This window comes from Orycteropus afer, unplaced genomic scaffold (genome assembly GCF_000298275.1).
Source record: "Orycteropus afer afer isolate SDZICR_OR568_19922 unplaced genomic scaffold, OryAfe1.0 scaffold00203, whole genome shotgun sequence".
Lineage (NCBI taxonomy): Eukaryota > Metazoa > Chordata > Mammalia > Tubulidentata > Orycteropodidae > Orycteropus > Orycteropus afer.
This window is the reverse complement of record NW_006921790.1, coordinates 1,791,328-1,811,906: the sequence shown is the minus strand read 5'-3', so window position 1 is coordinate 1,811,906 and position 20,579 is coordinate 1,791,328.

Here is a 20,579-nt window from a genome sequence, read left to right as displayed (position 1 = left end):
CAGTCATGTGATCCATCATGGGAACCACCACTCACAACTGGAGTCCAGCCAAGTTGACACATCTTCAACTATCACACTGGGTTAAGGTTGGGGATGATATATGGGGAATGAAATTAAATGTGCACATAATGTTGAATGTAAAATGAACTCTTAAAAAATTAAAACAATATATTCAGTCCATTTTAAATTTATCAGACATAGCAATTATTACAGAAAATATACTAAATAGTTAATTTACAATTGCCAATATTCTTTAAAATAGATTTGACACATGGGACCCCAGTGACCGAAAACTGGACGAGTTGTGGGATGACATCAAGAACATTATACACGAAGAAAGCAAGAGGTCATTAACAAGACAGGAAAGGAAAGAAAAGACCAAAATAGATGTAAGAAGAGACTCTGAAACTTGCTAAAGCAAATGATCGCTAGAGTAGCTACAGCAAATGGGAGAACTGACAAGATAAAAGAGCTGAACTAAAGATTACAAAAAGCTGCTGGAGAAGACAAAGTCAATTATTATATTGAAATGTGTAAAGACCTGGATTTAGAGAACCAAAAGGGAAGAACACACTTGGCATTTGTAAAGCTGAAAGAATTGAAGAAAAAATTCAAGCTTTGAGTTGCAATATTGAAGAATTCTATGGGCAAAATGGAAGGAATACACAGAATCCCTGTACCAAAACGAATCAGTAAATATTCATCCATTTCCAGAGGTAACATATGATCAAGAACCAATGGTATTAAAGAAGAAGTCCAAGCTGCACTGAGAGGATTAACAAAATGAAACAGGATCTAGGAATTGACCGAATACTCACTGAGAGATTTTGACAAACAGATGCTGCACCGGAGGCACTTACTCGTCTGTGCCAAGTAATTTGGAAGACTGCTACCTCACCAACTGAATGGAATAGAACAATATTTGTGTCTAGTCCAAAAAAGTGATCCAACAGATTGTAGAAATTATTGAATAATATTAATATCACATGCAAGTAAAATCTTTCTGAAGACAATTAAAAAATGGTTGCAGCAGTATATTGACAGGGAACTTCCAGAAATACAAGCTGGATTCAGGAGCAATGTGGAACAAGGGATACCATAGCTAATGTCAGATGGACTTTGACTAAAAGCAAATAATTACAGAAAGATGTTTACTTGTGTTTTAATGACTAAGCAAAGACATTCAACTGTATGGAACATAACATATTATGTATAACATTGTTTAAAATAGGAATTCCAGAACACTTCACTGAGACCATGAGGAAATTGTACATAGTCCAGGAGACTGTTGTTTGAACAGAACAAGAGGATACTGCATTGTTTAAAATCAGGAAGGGTTTGCATCAGGGTTGTATCTTTTCCCCATATTTATTCAATCTGTATGCTAAGCAAATAATCCGAGAATCTGGACTATATGAAGAAGAATGTGGCATTGGGATTAGAGGAAGATTCATTAACAACCAGCAATAAGAAGATGACACCATCATGCTTGCTGAAGGTGAAGATCACTTGAAGCCCTTTCTGGTGAAGATTAAAGACTACTGTCTGTAGTAGTGATTACACCTCAACATAAAGAAAATGAAAGTCCTCACAATGGGATCAATGAGTAGCCTTACGATAAGTGGAGAAAAGATTGAAGTTGTCAAATATTTCATTTGACCTGGATCCACAATCAACATCCATGAAAGCAACCATCAGGAAATGAGATATCATATTGTAGTGGGAAAATTTTCTGCAAAAGACTTCTTTAAAATGTTGAAGAGCAAAGATGTCACTTTGAGGACTAAGGTGTGCCTATCCCAAGCCATGGCATTTTCAATCACCTCATGTGCATTTGAAAGCTGGACAATGAATAAAGAAGACTTTAGATGAGTCGATGCTTGTGAATTATGGTGTTGGTGAACAGTACCAAAAATACCATATATTGCTAGAGAAAGATCAAATCTGTACTGGAAGAGTGCAGCCAGAATGCTCCTTGGGAGCAAGAATGGCCAGACTTCTCACTTACATTTGTCATGTCAGAAGGCATTATTCCCTGGAGAAGCATATCATGCTTGGTAAAATGGAGGGTCTTCAAAAAAGGGAAAGACCCTCAACAAGATTCATTGATTCATTGACACTGTAGCTGCAACAATGGGCTCAGGTATAGCAAGGATTGTGGGGATGAGACACAACTGGGCAGTGTTTCATTCTGTTGTACATAGAGTAGCTGTGAGTCACAGCTGACTGGACAGCACCTAACAACAACAACATACTTCTTACCATAAACAAGAATTTTCACACTTAGAGCACATTCCAAAAATACTTTTTTCTTAAAATAAAATAAAAATGCAAGTAAATACTGTTCTATTCATTTCAGATCCTGGTACTTTTTTCCCAAAAAATATCAAATTAATGTAATACAATCCCAGTAAATAATGTACTTTACAAGAGTTACACTTGTATATCTATACTGATTTTTCAAATCAACAACTAGCTACATCTTCTGAAAGAATAAATGAAGTGTAAATTAAAATATTAAAAAAAAAGAAAATACAAAATCTTTTATGGATCACTTATCATCTTATTTTAAAAAACAATCAAATGAGTGTGTGTGTGTATTAATCAAATGAGTGTGTGTGTGTGGGTGTGTATTGTTGTTATGTGCTGTCGAGTCAGACCTGACTCATAGCGACCCCTCCTTGGGTTTCCAAGGCAGTACCACTGTGGAAGTAGATTTCCCTGTCTTCCTTCCGAGGAGTGGCTGGTGGTTCAAACCACCAGCCTTCTGGTTAGCAGTCAAATGCCTTAGGCACTATGCTACCAGAGCTTATATATATATATATATATATATATATATATATATATATATATATATATATGTGTGTGTGTGTGTGTGTACATATATATGTTTTATTTTTTTAAATTTAGTTAAACAAAAATATTAAAAAGCAACTGAATATCTCCTTTAATATCACTTATTTTTATATAACTTATATGAAAATTTAATTCATATCTACTCAGTCTTTTAATTCATATCTACTCAACTTTTACCCAAAACACTGAGTAGACATGAATTATATTAAAATTGGGATCATATTAACACATTTTGCAATCTACTGTATTATTTATAATGTATCTTAAACATTTACAAATTAAGTTTTTTAATGATGTAGTTCTTTTTATTTCTTCATTAAAAAATATTTTATTGACTATGAAATCAGATTTATTGTAAATAGTAAAGATAATGAAAATCAAAACAAAGATGGCCAGAATTTTTTTAATGTAGAAAAATCTATCATTACCCATTGGTTGAATCATTTTCAGATATGACTGTCCATCACATATTTTTAATTCAAATTGCATTTAATGGTGGCCATTTCAACATTCACCTTACCATAATCATTCTTATCAATTTGATTTTTAGCTCTATAAGACTTTTTCCTTATAAACACAAACTCAATTTTAAAAATAGAATTTAGAGTTAAATATCTTCTTTCACCAGTGAAGGCGTTTTCTAGGATAGATGACAGAAATTGAGAAAGTATGCTTTCTCTCTAATCTCTCATGTGCTACTTTTGATTCCTACTATCAGGTTTAAAAAGGTAGAACAGATGGAGGAAAGATTAGAATATAAAACAGTTTTTACTTGACTGAATGGATTCGTGGTCTTTAAGCTTGGCAAATGGTTAAAATGGATTCTTTTTCTCATGGGTGCTTTTATGGGCTCAAATATTCCTGTTCTCTTCTCAGTTCTCTTGACGCAGGTCAATGCATGTCTATGCTAGGAGATTACTTGATGATCACTTTTCATCTTTTAGTATATCAATCGTGATCATACCAGTGAAAGAGAAACCACATTAGTAGCTCAACAGAGAGAATTTAATGTAAATGTTTTCTAAGAGTGCCAAAGGAAATTGGACACTGGAGCTGCTTTCCTTTGATTATCAATTCCCAAAGTTGGGTGTTGGGAGGTTTCTTTCAGAAAGAGAGAGAGAAAAAAAAAAAAGAATAAATGAATGAAAGCAACTTTTCCCAACTTCCTGCCTTTTAATCTGCCTCTAGTGCCTCCTATTGTCTGATCCTCACAGGAATCCCAAGGGCAACACAGTGAGGGGAATATATTTTGCAGATTTCCATATCTTCATGATGACAAAGAGTTTATGAAGTGATGGATTTGAAATTGATAAGCATTAGAAAAATTACTAACAGAATCTACTTTTGCTATTCAGCATCCACAACTTCATGCAATAAAAATAACCACTTTATACTTCTAAATAACAAAATCCAATTGAAATACTAATTTAGATGCTTTCATCTTTTCTCCCAAAAGGAGAGACAAAGACTGGTATTCATCATCTTCAGGTAATTTTATTCCTTTTCATCTGTCCACAATTCTACCTGCATGTTCAATAATTTTTGTTCTTATTTCTCCTTCAAAATTCTGTCATAGGGCTTGTATTTTCACACTCATATAAGTCCTCAAAGAAGTTCCCTAAAAAAAAATTATTTTTCAAATTACCTATACAACTTAACCACTACTCATCAGTCAACCTGTTATATTGTGGACACGTGTGTTGCTGTGGTGCAGGAAGCTATGCCACCAGTGTTTCATGCACCAATTGGGTCACCCATTGTGGAGAGGTTTCAATGGATCTTCCAGACTAGAACAGACTTGGAAGAAGGATGGGACTATCCACTTCTGAAAAACTGGCACCTGAAAACATGATTAGCAGGGAAACACTGCCTTATATATTACTGGAACTGGAAAACTTTATGATTAGCAGCAAAATATTATCTGCTATAGTGCTGGAAGGTGGCACTTCAGGTGGGAAAGCACTCAAAATAAGACTAAAGAAGAGCTTCCTCCTAAAAATAGTTAATCTTAATGATATGGGTAGATTGAAGCTTTCGGGACCCTCATTTGCTAATGTGGAACAGCTCAAAATGAGAACAACTGCAAACATTCATTACTAATCAGAATGTGGAATGTACAAAGTATTAATCTAGGAAAAAATGGAAATTGTCAAAATGAAATGGAACACATACAGATTGGTATCCTAGGCACTAGTGAGCTGATATGGACTGGTATTCGGCCTTTTGAATCAGACAATCATATGGTCTACTATGAAGGGAATGGCACTTTGAAGAGGAGTGATGTGATGTTAATCATCAAAAAGAACATTTCAAGATATGTCTTGAAGTACAATGCTGTCACTGATAGGATAATGTCCATAAGCACACAAGAAAGACTAGTTAATATTACTATCATTTAAATTTATGTACTGACAACTAAAACCAGTGATGAGGAAATTGAAGATTTTTACCATCTTCTGTAGTCTGAAATTGACCAAATACTCAATCAAGATGTATTAATAATTACTGGTGATTGGAATGTGAAGGTTGGAAACAAAGAAGAAACATTGGTAGATGGAAAATATGACCTTGCTGAAATAACACCAGAGACCACATATAGAATTTTAAGAGACCAACAATTTGTTCATTACAAATAATTTTTTTTTTTCAGCAACACAAATCACAAATATACACATGGACTTCACCAGATGGAATATACAGAATCAAATCCTTGAAGCTGAAGAAAATTAAAACAAGTCCATGAGAGCCCACGTACAACCTTCAGTATTTCCCTTCTCAATTGAGATATCATCTAAAGAAGAGGTCTGATGCATTGGACGCTAATGATTAAAGATCAGATGAGTTGTGAGATGGCATCCAGAGCATCATGCATAAAAAAAGCAAAAATTCATTAAAAAGACAGAAAAAGAAGAAAAGACCAAAATGGATGGATGTCAGAAGAGATTCTGAGACTTGCTCTTGTATGGAGAGTAACTAAAGTGAATGGAAAAAAATGATAAAATAAAAGAGCTGAAATGAATGGTTCAAAAGGCAGGAAGACAAAGTAAAGTCTTATAATTAAATATGAAAAGACCTGGAGTGAGAAAACCAAGAACATGCTCATCATTTCTCAAGTTTAAAGAACTAAAGAATAAATGGAAGCATAGATTTGTAATACTGAAGAGTTCTATGAGTAAAATATTGAATGAAGCAGAAAGCATCAAAAGAAGATAGAGGGAATATACAGCATCATTGTACCAAAAATAATTGGTTGACATTGAACCATTTCAGGAGGTGGCATATGGTCAAGAACCAATTATATTTTAGGAAGAAGTCCAAGTTGCAAAAAACAAGGCTCCAGGAACTGACAGCATACCCATTGAGATGTTTCAACAAATGGATGGAGCTCTGGATGGATGTGCTCATTTGTTTATGTCAAGAAATTTTGTAGACAACTACCTAGCCAACCAAAAGGAAGAGATTCATATTTATGTCTATTCCAAAGAAAGGTAATCCAACAGAATGTGGGAATTATTGAACAATATCATTTGAATCACAAGCAAGAAAATTTTTGCTGAAGATAATTCAAAAACGGTTGCAGCAGTATATTGATAAACTGACAGGAATTCAAGCCCAATTCAGAATAGAATGTGGAACAAGGGCTATCACTGATGATGTCAGATGAATCTTGGCTGAAAGCGAAGAATACCAGAAAGATGTTTATCTATGTTTTACTGACTGCAAAGGTATTCAACTGTGTGGATCATAACAAATTATGGATTACATTTCAAAGAATGGGAATTTTATAACACATAATTGTGCTCATGAAGAACTTGTAGTCAGTAGACTAGGCCCAGGGTCAGTATTTTGACCAAAACAAGGGGATACTGAATGGTCTAAAATCAAAAAAGGTGTGTCAGTGTCACATTCTTTCACCATACTTACTAAATATTTATGCTGAGCAAATAAGCCAAGAAGGTGGACTACATGAAAAAGAAGGTGGAATCAAGATTGGAGAAAGACTCATTAGCAACCTGTGATATCCAGATGACATAAACTTGCTTGCTAAAAGTGAAGATGATTTGAAGCACTTACTGATGAAAATCAAAGACAACAGCCTTGTACCTCCACATACAGAAAACAAAATTCTTACCTTTTGACCAAAAAAGAACACCCAAGAGATGGAGAAGAGATTGAAGTTGCCACAGATTTCATTTTACTTGGATCTACAATCAACACTGATATAAGCAATGCCTTAGGTGTTATGCCACTAGAGCTCCTCTGATGAAAGCAGCAGTCAGGAAATCAGATGATATATCACCCTGGGAAAATCTACTGCAAAGCTCTCTTTAAAATGTTAAAAATCAAGTACGTCACTTTGATGACTAAGGTTCACCTCCACAAGCCATGGTATTTTCAGTATCTTCATATGCTTGTGAAAGCTGGACATTGAATAAGGAGGACTAAGAATTGATACATTTGAATTGTGTTGTTGAAGAATACAGAAAATAAGTATGATGAAAGGATACAAGTCTGGCTTACACCATTCCTGATTTCCAACCACACAGGTTGGAAATTACCTTTTTGTGTTTCAACAACTTCTTCTTGATCTATGTACAGGTTCCTCACAAGCACAATTAAGTGTTCTAGAATTTCCCATTTATTGCAATGTTATCTATAAATTGTTATGATCCACAAAGTCAAATGCTTCTGCATATTCAATAAAACACAGGTAAACATATTTCTGGTATTCTCTTCTTTCAGCCAAGATCCATCAGACATCAAGAATTTTATCCCTCATTCCACATACATTCTCTTCTGAATCCAGCCTGAATTTCTGGCAGTTCCCTGTCGATGTACCGCTGCATACATTTTTTAATTATCTGTAGCAAACTTTACTTGCACATGATATTAATGATGTTATTGATTATTTGTATATTTCTTTGGAAGGGACACAAATATGGATATATTCCATTTGACTGTCCAGGTAGCAGGCTTCCAAATTACATGATATAAATGAATGAGTGCTTCCAATATTGTATGTTTGTTGAAACATCTCAATATTCTGTTAGTTCCTGGAACCTTGTTTTTTCACCAATGCCTTCAGAGCAGCTTGGGCTTCTTCCTTCAATATCATCATTCCTTGATCAAATGCTACCTCATGAAATTGTTGAGCATTGGTTAGTTCCTTTTGGTATAATGATTCTGTATTTCTTCATCTTCCTTTGATGCTTCCTGTATCATTCAAAATCTTGCCCATAATAACTGTACAACTCACTGTCATCAGATCATTTTCTGACTCATAGTGACCCCTCTTTGAGTTTCCAAGGCCGTATCTCTAAGGAATTAGATTGCCCACTTCCAAGGAGTGGCTGCTGGGTTCTAATTGCCAACATGCTGGTTAGCAGTCAAATGCCTTACGCACTCTTGCCCATAGAAACCTTCAATAATGCAACTCAAGGCTTGAATTTTTTCTTCAGTTCTTTCAGCTTAAGAAATGCTGAGCATGTTCTTCCCTTTTGGTTTGCTAACTCAAGGTCTTTGCACATTTCTTTATAATACTTTACTTTGTCTTTTTGAGTTGCCTTTTGAAATCTGCTCAACTCTTACTTCATCATTTCTTTCATTTAATTTTAGCTACTCTATGTTCAAGAGAAAGTTTCAGATCCCTTCTGATATCCATTTTGATCTTTTCTTTCTTTCCTGTCTTTTTAAATGACCATTTGCTTTCTTCATGTCCTTAATGGCATACCACAACTCATCTGGTCTTTGATTATTGATGTTCAATGTGTCAAATGTGTTCTTTACATGATCTCTAAATTCAGGTAGGATATACTCAAGATTGTATTTTTGCTGTCATGGATTTGTTCTAATTTTCTTCACCTTCATATTGAGCTAGCATACGAACAATTAATGATGTATTATATAGTTGGTCCCGAATTTTATTCTGACTGATAATATTGAGCTTCTTCATTGTTTATTTCCATAGATATAGTGATTTATTTCCTGTATATCCCATGCAGTGAGATCTACATGTATAGTCAATGTTTAGTTTGTAAAAAAAAAAAAAAAAAAAAAGTGCAATGAATGAGTAAGTTGTTGGTCTTGCAAAATTCTATCATACAATCTCTTGTGTCATTTTTATCACCAAGGCTATATTTTCTGCTACTGATCTTTGTTTACAACTTTTGCATTCTAATAATTAGTACTTACTAATACATCTTGATTTCATGTTTGCTCAATTTTAGACAACAAAAGTTGATAAAAAAAATCTTTAATTTCTTCAGCTTTGGCAGAATGGTTGATGTGTAAATTTGCATAATATTGATATTAACTTGTCTTCTATGTACAAGTTTGCAAATTATCCTACCACTGCCATACTTTCAAGAAATGTCTTGGAATGTTCTTTTTGACAATGAATGTGATGCCAATACTCTTCAATATGTCATATATGGCATCATACACCAAATGATTGTCTGATTCAAAATGGCCAATATCAGTCCATTTTAGCTCACTAATGCCTAGGATATCTATTTAGAAGCATTTTATTTCATTTTTGCCAACTTCCAATTTTCTTAGATTCATACTTTATATATTTCATATTCCAGCTCTTAATGGATTTTTGCAGGTGTTTCTTCTCATTTAAGTCTTACCACATCAGCAAATTAATGTACCAAAAGCTTTAGTCTATACATAGCAACCTGGAAATGCAATGATAAAAAATGCACTGTATGATGTCTTAAGTGGTTTGTTTTTCTTTTCCCTAAACCTTTTGCCCTGTACATATCCCAAGATTTCATTTAAAATTAGAGCACTAAGTATATGTTGTTTGTAACTTGCCTGGACCCTGATACCTAGAGAATATTGGGCTGGGAGATTTAATTACCTTGGATTCTATTGTGCTTAAAAAAAAAAAAATGAGTAATTACTATTAGATAACATCTTTAACCTATGAATCTATGAACATGCAGTTTACTTCATATTGGAAAGGTGTGAGTGGAGGTTATTTTATTTCAATCAGACTCAGACTTTCTCTGCTATTGTACTAATATTAAAAATCTGTACTAATATTAAAAAGGGAGTTCTGGTAACATAGTGCCTAAGGCACTGGACTGCTAACCAGAAGGCTAGAGGTTCAAACCCACCAGCCAATCCTCGGCAGGAAAGTTGGGTAATCTACTTTCGTAGTGATACTGCCTCGGCAGCCCAAGGAGGGGTCGCTATGAGTCAGGTCCCACTTGACAGCACATAACAACAACAACAACAATATTAAAAATCTGAGTCAACCACTCTCTCACTTACACAGTAATTGAGTCACTTTCAAGATGTTGAACAATGAAAAGAACAGAAATAGTTATGATGAACATGAACTTGATGATTTCCCATTACACAGATAATATTCTCCTGTAATGTTGACTTTCTTCAACTCAAGTTTGTAATTTAATTATTTTTCAAAAAACATCAAGTTCTTGAAGAATTACTTTGATTTGATCTATTTTAACTGTCCTGAACATCCTGTAGATGCCATGAACATTCTTCAGTTTGGCATTACAGCACTTAACACTGAACTGGAAAGGTGACTGGTATTTGCTTAAAATGTGCTGTGGTACAAAATGTGACATTAGTATAATAAGGAGATAGTCATAACAATAGTAATGCTAAACTGACTATAAAAAGCTGGGGAAACACATGGCTGTAAGACATAATTCTGTTCTTTAGGCATTTCAAATACTTTTTAGGGCATAAATAAACAACACAATTAATTCAGGAACTTCTATTATTAAGAATTTAATTCATACTCACTTGCTATTCTAATATGAAGACCTATCAATTGAAAAAAATATTAATAGAGTTTACTATTATACAATTAAAACATAGTGTAAATGATTTGAAATGCTGTTTTTCCTCCAAGAGTCCTAGAAATAATTATAGGTTTCTCAGTCAATACAGTGACCATCTCAAACTGCATGACACTAACATATTAGCCAAAGTGCATTTATTATAGCTTTTTATCAACCCATGCAACTCTGATTTAAAGTCATGCATTCTAATGTGTTTTGACAAGTACATTGCTTGCCTTTTTTCCATGATAGCCAACCATATAAATAATGCATGCATAGTAATAGTTAGAGCAATAATGTAAAAGTCAAGTGTGAAGACACATGCAGCATGTTAATGATAAAGGTGTTTTAGCCTTTGAGAAAGCAAGTCACTATCCGAAGAGAGCCAACACATATGAGGCCTCATATGTTTTCCACAATTTGAAAATGCTCACTGTCTTATTTTCCTTCCACACAGCTCCTCAATTTCAGGCATGAATATTTTTTTCTCAGAGAAAACACCAGATTGATGATATTCTAACATTTATAAAACATTTGATTTTTCTTAGAATTCTTTTTGAAATGTAGTAGCAGTAAGTGACAATACTGTAAAGATAACGATCCAGGTATTTGTTCAGGAGTCCACCACTTTTCTGTCAGTTTGTCATATTGTGGTGGTTTGTGTGTTGCTGTGAGGCTGGAGCCTATGTTACCAGTATTTCAAATACCGGCAGGGTCACCCATCATAGGTAAGTTTCAGTGCAGCTTCCAGACTAAGACAGACTCAGAAGAAGGAAAGGGCCATCCACTTCTCAAAGAATTGGCCAGCCAGTAAAAACCTTATGAATAACAGTGAAACACTGTCTGATATATTACTGAAAAGCCCTGAAACATTGTTCAATGTACTGCCACAAGATGAGCCCCTCAGGTTGGAAGGCACTCAAAATATGACTTGGGAAGAGCTGCCTCTTAGTGTAAAGCCGACCTTAATTTTGTGGATGGAGAAAAGTTTTGGGGATCTCAATTTGCCGATGTGACATGACTGAAAATGGGAACAAACAGCAGCAAACATCCATTAAAAATCAGAACCAAGAATGTGCAACATATGAAGCTAGGAAAATTGGAAATTGCCAAAAATGGAATGGAATCCATAAAGATAGATATCTTAGGCATTAGTAAGCTGAAATGGACTAGTTTTAGCCATTTTGAATTGGACCACTATGCCGGAATGACAAGTGGAAGAGGAATGGATGGGCATTCATCATCATAAAGAATGTTTCAAGATTTATCCTAAAGTACAATGCTGTCAGTGATAGGACAATATCCACACTCCTAAAAAGGAAGACCAGTTAATACTACAATATTCAAATTTATGCACCAACCACGAAAGCCATGGATGAGGAAATTGAAGATTTTTACCAACATCTTCAGTCTTAAATTGACCAAACATATTATCAAGATGTGCCAATTATCATTGGTGATTCGAATGTAAAACTTGGAAACAAAGAAGAGTCACTGGTATTTGGAAAAGGTGGCTTTGGTGACAGAAGTAATGCTGGATATTGTGTGATAGAATTTTCAAGACAAGGGACTTAGTCATTGCAAATACCTTTTTCAACAACACAAACAATGGCTACACACATGGACTATGCAAGATGGAGTACACAGGAATCAGAATGACTACATGTATGGAAAGAGGCAATGGAGAAGCTCAATATCTTCAACCAAAACAAGGCCAGGAGCTGACTGTGGAACAGACCTTCAGTTGCTTATATGCAAGTTCAAGTTGAAGTTGAAGACAATTAAAACAATTCCACCAGAACCAAAATATTACTTTGATTATATCCCTCCTGAATTTAGAGCCCATCTAAACTATAGATTTGATGCATTGAACACCACTGACGAAAAACCAGAGGAATTGTGGGATGGCATCAAGAACATCATCCATGAAGAAAGCAAAAGATCATTAAAAAGACAGGAAAGGAAGAAAAGACCGAAATGGATGTTAGAAGAGACTCTGAAACTTGCCCTTCAATGGTGAGTAGCTAAAGCAAATGGAAGAAATGACAAGATAAACAATCCAAACTGAAAATTTCAAAGAGCAACTCGAGAAGACAGTCAATTATTATAATGAAACATGCAGAGACATGGAGGTGGAAAGCTTGATATTTCTTAAGCTGAAAGAACTGAAGAAAAAATTTAAGCCTCAAGTAGCAACATTGAAAAATTCTATGGACAAGATATTGAATGATGCAGGAAACATCATAAGAAAATGGAAGGAATACACAGACTCACTATACCAAAAAGAATTGGTCGATGTTTATCCATTTTAGGAGGTGGTATATGATGGAGTAAGAACCAATAGTATTGAAGGAACAAGTTGAAACTTCACTGAAGGAATTGGAAAAGGACAAGGCTCCAGAAACTGATGGAATATCCCTTGAGATGTTTCAACAAATGGATGCCGCCCTGGAGACACTCACTAGTCTATGCCAAGAAATTTAGAAGACAACTATGTGGTCAACTGGTTGGAAAAGATCCACATTTGTACCCATTCCAAACAAAGGTGATTCCACAGATTGTGGAAATTATCAAATAATATCATTAATATCACACACAAGTAAAATCTTGCTGAAAATAATTTAAAAATATTTGCAACAGTATATTGACAGAGAACTTCCAGAACTGCAAGGTGGATTCAGAAGAGGACATGGAACAAGGGATATCATTGCTGCTGTCAGATGGATCTTGGCTCAAAGCAAAGAATACCATAATGATGCTAACTTGTGTTTTACCGACTATGCAAAAGCATTCGATTGTGTAGATCATAACAAGTTATGAATAACATTGAGAAGTATGGGAATTCCAGAACATTTAATTGTACTCATCAGTAACCTGTACATAGACCAGGAGGCTGTTGTCCATACACAACGAGGGAATGCTGCATGGTTCAAAATCAGGAAGGAAGTGCTTCAGAGTTCTATTCTTTCACCATACTTATTTAATCGGTATACTGAACAAATAATCCAAGAAGCTGGATTATATGAAGAATGTGGCATCAAGATTGGAGGAAGATTCATTAACAACCTGCCATATGCAGAAGACACAACTTTGCTTGCTGAAAATGCGTATGACTTGAAGCACTTACTAATGAAGATTAAAGATTTCAGTCTGCAGTATGGATTACATCTCAACACAAAGAAAATGAAAATTCTCACGATTTTACCAATGAACAGCATCACAATAAATGAAGAAAAGATTGAAGCTGTTTAAGATTTCATATTACTTGGTTCCACACCAATCAACACCAAAGGAAGTGGCATTCAAGACATCAGATGGCATATTGCACTGAGCAAATGCGTTGCAAAAAACCTCTATAAAGTTCTGAAGAGCCAAGATGTCCCCTTGAAGACTAAAGTGCATCTAATCCAAGCCATGGTATTTTCAATTGCCTCATATGCATGAAAGCTGGACAATGAACAAGGAAGACTGAAGAAGAGTTGATCCTTTTGAGTTGTTGCTGAAAAATATTGAAAGTACCATGGACTGCCAAAGGAACAAACAAATCTCTCCCAGAAGTGCAACTGAAATGCTTCTTAGAAACAAGAATGGCTAGACTTCGTCTTACATACTATGGTCATGTTGTCAGAAGGGATCATTCTCTGGAGAAGGATATCAATCATGGTTGGTAAAGTAGAGGGTCAGTCAAAAAGGGGAAGGCCCTCAATGAGATGAAGTGATACAGTGGCTGCAGTGATGGGCTCAGATACAGCAAGGATTGTGAGGCTGGCACTGGACGGGGAAGTGTTTCATTCTGTTGTACATTGGGTCGCTGTGAGTTGTCGCCAACTCAATGGTACCTAAAAAGAGCATAGCCATCTGCTTTTATTTTCAATGCACCACTCTGGATCTATTTTAAATCAAAGGACTTCTTTTTTTTTTTTTTTCATGACTGAAAAAGTATTGACTGAAGAAGAAATGATTCCTTTGAATTATGGCTTTGCCTGTCTAATGACAGTTCTCCAATCCTGAGATATCATTTCCAAAAAATCATTTTCCCAAGTTCTCCCACAATTGTATACAGTCTAATTGCTACAAGGAATCCTTTATACCATAACACTCACAGTGATGATTCTGCTTTCGATTTCAATTGTTGTCATAAGTGATTTCCTTTGCTTACAAATATCTAAACAATATGGCATGTGTCTGGATTGGGACTAGACACATGCAGAATCCTACATTCAGGAATGGCAGAGAGGAAAATGTTATTGGAGGCTGGATAAAAGTAACTCCTCTTGGCAAGAGTAATGGGAACATAGAAAAGAATTTAATGATCATGTGTATCTCCTCAAAAAGATTTCCAGGAATAATGTTGAAAATGCCAAGAGTATTTTTCTTAGCTGCCTAAGAGGAAGAGATAAATGATATGAAGAGATAAGGAGTCCAAGAAGCTACTATTCAGTTTTCAAGCAGAGTTAGAAGAAAAAAAAAAAAAAAACATGACCCAGGACATCACACATGGAGGAAAAATAAATTTATTATCCAATCCAAATTTCCCAAGTTGTCATGAGTTCTCCTAGTTAGGAATATCTTGAAATCAAAGATGAAATATAGGGCTTTTCCAGTAAGACATGTACTTGGAATCAAGAAAAATACAAGGTGAAGCTCCAAAACTATTTCTTAGACCTTAGAAAGATTAGTTTGGGGACTTCTTAGACTCTCTCCTAGACAAAGATCTTCCAGGAATGTAAAAAGGTTGTTCCACAGCATCTTCACTTGCAGTCCAAAGAAAAATCCAATCTTGGGTTCTGGTAAGATGGCAGAATAGGCAGAAAAACTACACAGACCCTCTTCAACAAACAAAAGAGAAATAAATTAACACAGTACAGAAGATCATCCCGGAGCCCTGAGCTTTGAAAGGAAGGACACAGAAGTAGACTATAGTGCCTAAGGCATTTGACCACTAACCAGAAGGCTGGAGGTTCAAACCCACCAGCCACTCCTCTGAAGGAAGGTTGGGCAATCTACTTCTGTAGTGATACCACCTTGGAAACCCAAGGAGGGGTCACTATAGGTCAGGGTCGACTCGACAGCACATAACATCAACAACAACAAGTACAAGAAGATGCATGAAAACACTGAAGAAAGAGACATACGGAGCTGTGGACTGTCAATGAATCTTACGGCACAGACAGTTTGCATATTTCTAAGTGGTATTAGGACCTAAGAATTAACCTAAAAATTGGCCCTGCTAGCAGGAGCTGCACGGAGGACTACACTGGTGGCAAATGAATAAAAGGGGAAACAGCTAAGAAGGAGATAAACTGAGCTGTGGACTTTCGGCTGTCTGGAGGGTGCAGCCCTTTTGGATGTTTATAAGTGGTTTGGCCATTTTGGATATTTAGAGTGGACAGCTTGGATTCCAGGTACCTAAGAATAGGTTCCACTTGCCTGGGACAGCAGGCACATACCTGAGACTGAGTACTAGAAAGGTGCAATATTCCCCTTGTTACTCCTGTACCGCACAACTTCTTGGTGAATGGAGGTGCATCCATACCTAACCACCACCTACCCTCTGGGCTGGCAGGAATTCCATCCCAGTCTGTGTGCTCTGATGAAGCCTGGGTGCCTTGGCCACCCTCCTCCCCAGATTTGTTTATTTGTTTAAGATTATTCTTTTTGTTTTCTCCCTTTTTATTATTATTCTTTCTTCTCCCCTTTCCAGGTTCTACTTTTTGTTTTTTTCTCTCTTTTCTTTTCCTGGTTCACATTTTTTAAAAAATATTTTGTGGTTCTCCCCACTCATTTTTTTTTATTTTTTTCTCATTTTTTTCTTCATTATTCTCCTACTTTATCTGTTTCCTCTTATTCCCCCCTCCACAGATATTGTGGATTTTTTTCTCCTTTTTATATTCATATTTCACTTGGTTTATTAAAGTATTTCTTTAAATATTTTCTCTAATTTATTGCCTTTCCATTTTTTTTTTCTTCTTTTTTGTTATTATTCTGGTGTGTTTATGCAGTGTGTGTGTGTTTTTGTTCTCTTGGTTTTACTTTCTTGGTTGTTTTCCAATTGTTGAGATTTTGTCTAACTGAGTGGGAGACAGCAACTGTGCTCTTATGAACCAACTACACCCACACCTCCTGCAGCTCCATTTACTAAGTGAGAGCCACCACTTCCTTCTGCACCAACTGCTTAATGACACACAAACACCAGTATGAGCCTGACTCTCCTTTAACCCTTACTGCTTTTCCAAAGAAATTAACAGAGACCTCTGCAGCCACTCTCATTCCATATCACTCCCACCAGGAGACATGTCCTGAGAGGATAGGTGCTGCCAACTAGTGAATAGAGCAGCACAGTACCCTGCTTACTCAGATACATCCAAAGAAAATGAAAATCTTAGTCAAGTCATTCCAGCATACAATCACCAGTTAAATATAAATACAACAAAGTCACAATGTCTCAGAGAATATAGACCATCACAGTCCACACAAAGAAGCAATATCAAATAGTAGAAACTAGGGACCAAGATACAGGCCCAGAACACAGCTCTGAAGAAGCAGCAGCATTGGAATTCTCTGATAAGGAATTCAAAAGAATTATATTTAGGTACCTTCAACAGATTGAGAGACAGATCAAGGGAAATGCTGGCAAAATTAAAGAAATCACAGACAAAAACCTAGATACAATATTGGAAGAAAATATAAGAACAAAATCACAAAATAAATGAAAATTTAGAAATGATACAAAATCCAGATAGAAATTCAGAAGATTGATATTAAATTTTGAGAAATAGATAACACATCGAAAGGGCAAAGGAGTAGAATCAAATCAATAGTAAAAGAAGTAATGAGATTGAAGACAAATACCTGAATATTTTGCAAAGGGATCAATCAGAAAAAATATCAAAACAAAAGAAGAAAGCCAAAGACACATGTGGGACACCGTCAAAAGGAATAAATTATGTGTATTCAGATTCCACAACAGGAAGAGAAAAAGAAAAACACAGACAAAATTGTCAAAGATTTGTTGGAATAGAATTTCCCTAATATGATAAACGATGAGAATATATCCATTCAGGAAATGCAACGAACCCCAAACAGGATAGACCCCAAAAGAAAATCACCAAGACACATCATCATCAAATTCACCAAAACCGAAGACAAAGAAAGAATTCTGAAAGCAACACAGGAAAAACAAAAAGTTACCTATGCCACCAGAGCTCAAAGGGCAAGCAATAAGACTAAACTCTGATTTCTCAACAGAAACCACACAGAAGAATGCAATGGAATGCTATATATAAAACCCTGAAAGAGAAAAATTTTCAATCAAGAATTATATATTAAGCAAAATTGTCTCTCAAATGTGATGTTGAAATTAGAGATTTCCAGATAAGCAGAAATGAAGGGCATTTGTTAAAACCAAACCAACATTACAAGAGATGCCAAAGGGAGTCCTTTGGACCCAGAACCAATAATAGAAAACAACAATCAAGCATTAATACACATGATGATATAACCCAGAAACCAACCCAGTTATAGAAATATTCAAAGGAAAATAAGTTTACAAGATTGTAAACAGGGAACCAGAGACATCATTGTCAAATGAAGACAACTACAAATCAAAAAAAGAGGGGGAAATAGTGTAGTTGCAGAACTTCTAAATGGTGAGGAAGTCAAGAAAATTGCAAGATAGAATGGACTGTTCTAAACTCATGGAGAAAATTGTAAATCACATGGTAACTTCAAAGAAAAATGACAAGCTTTCACATCACAATAAAAAAGAGGACAAGCACAAATATTTAGCAAATATTAAAGCAACAACAACTAAGGAAATGATAACACAATTCATAAACAAAATGAGCTCAGCACAGCAAATTATGTGGAACAAATAAACCAGGAACACCATGAAAAAACACATAACAAAATGACAGCAACAAATTCATACATGTCAATAATTATACTGACTGTGTACCACTCAAGAGATGGAGGGCTGCAGACTGGATACAAAAACATAACTCATCAATATGCTGTCTATAAGAGACACACTTCAGAGACAAAGACAAAAGTGACTAAAAATCAAAGGTTGAAAAAAAGATATATCAGGCAAATGGCAGCTATAAAAAAGCAGGAGGGGCAATACTAATTTCTGATAAAATTGACTTTAAGGCAAAAACCACCATAAGAGTCAAGGAAGGACATTATATAATGATTAAAGGATCAGTTAAACAAAAGGACATAACAATAATAAATATCTATGGACCCCATGAAAGAGCCTCAAAATACATAAGCCAGACTCTAACAGACCTGAAAAGACAAATAGATGACTCCACAGTCACAGTAGGAGACTTTAATATATAACTTTCAACCATGGATGGAACAACTGGAAAGAAACACAACAAAGACACAGAAGAAGTAATCAATACATTCTACCAACTTGACCTTATAGACATTTACAGAACACTTCACCCAACAAAAACACAATATACCTTCTTTTCTAGTGTACATGGATTATTCTCCATGATAGACCATATCTTAGACCATACAGCAAGTCTAAATAAATTTAAAAACATTGAAATACAGCAAAACATTTCCTCAGATCACAATGTCATAATATTAGAAATCACCAAAAGAAGATCAACAAAAAGAAGAGCAAACATATGGACACTGAATAACACCTCCCTTAAGAATGACTGTGTAATAGAAAACATAAAAAATTAACTTAAAAATTTTCTTGAATCAAATGAGAATGAATGCACAGCATACCAAAAAGTTTGGGACACAGCCAAAGTGGTGATCAGAGGTCAATTTATACAATAAGTACACACATCAAAAAAGAAGAAAGAGCCAAAGTCAACACCTTAACTCAACATCTCCATCAAGTAGAAAAAGAGCAGGGAAAATTAAAAAAAAAAAAAAAAGCCTATAGTCACCAGAAGAAAAGAAATACTAAAGGTTCGTGTAGAAATAAATGAAACAAAAAAATAGAAAGACAGTGGAAAAAATCAACAAGTCCAGAAGTTGGTTCTTTGAAAAGATTAATAAAATTGACAAACCACTGGAAATTTTAAGAAAGGAAAAGAGGGAGAGAATACAAATAACATGAATAAGAAATGAAATGGGTGACATCACAACAGAACCAATTGACATAAGTAAGATAATAACAATATACTATGAAGAACTGTACTCCAACAAATTTGAAAATCTAGAAGAAATGAACAGATTTCTAGAAACACACCTATCTAACCTAACACAGACTGAGGTGGAAAAGTTGAACTGATCCATAATAAAAGAAGAAATTGAACAGGTCATTAAAAAATTACCAACAAAATAAAAAGCTCTGGCCCCTATGGTTCCACTGGAAAATTCTACCAAGAGTTCCGAGAAGAACTGACACCAATCCTACTAACTATACCAGAACATAGAAAAGGATGGAATCCTCCCAAATTCATTGTATGAAGTAAGCATAGCCTTGATACCAAAACCAAGCAAAAACATCACTTAAAAGGACAACTACAGATCAACATCCATCCTGCATATAGATGCAAAACACTGCAACAAAATCCTAGCCAATAGACTCCAACAACATATCAAAAATGTAATAGATTATGACCAAGTGAGGTTCATATGATGCAAGGATGATTCAACATTAGAAAAACAATTAACATCATCCGTCATATAAATAAAACAAAGGAAAAGAACCACTTAATCATATAAATCAATGCAGAAAAGGCATTTGATAAAATTCTACAGCTACTCCTTATCAAAACTCTCAGCAACATCAGAATAGAAGGGACATTCCTCAACATAATAAAGGACCTATATGCAAAACCAACTTCCAATTTTCCTAGATTCATACTTCGTACATTCCAAGTTCCGATGATCAATGGATGTCTGCGGCTGTTTCTCTTCAATTTGAGT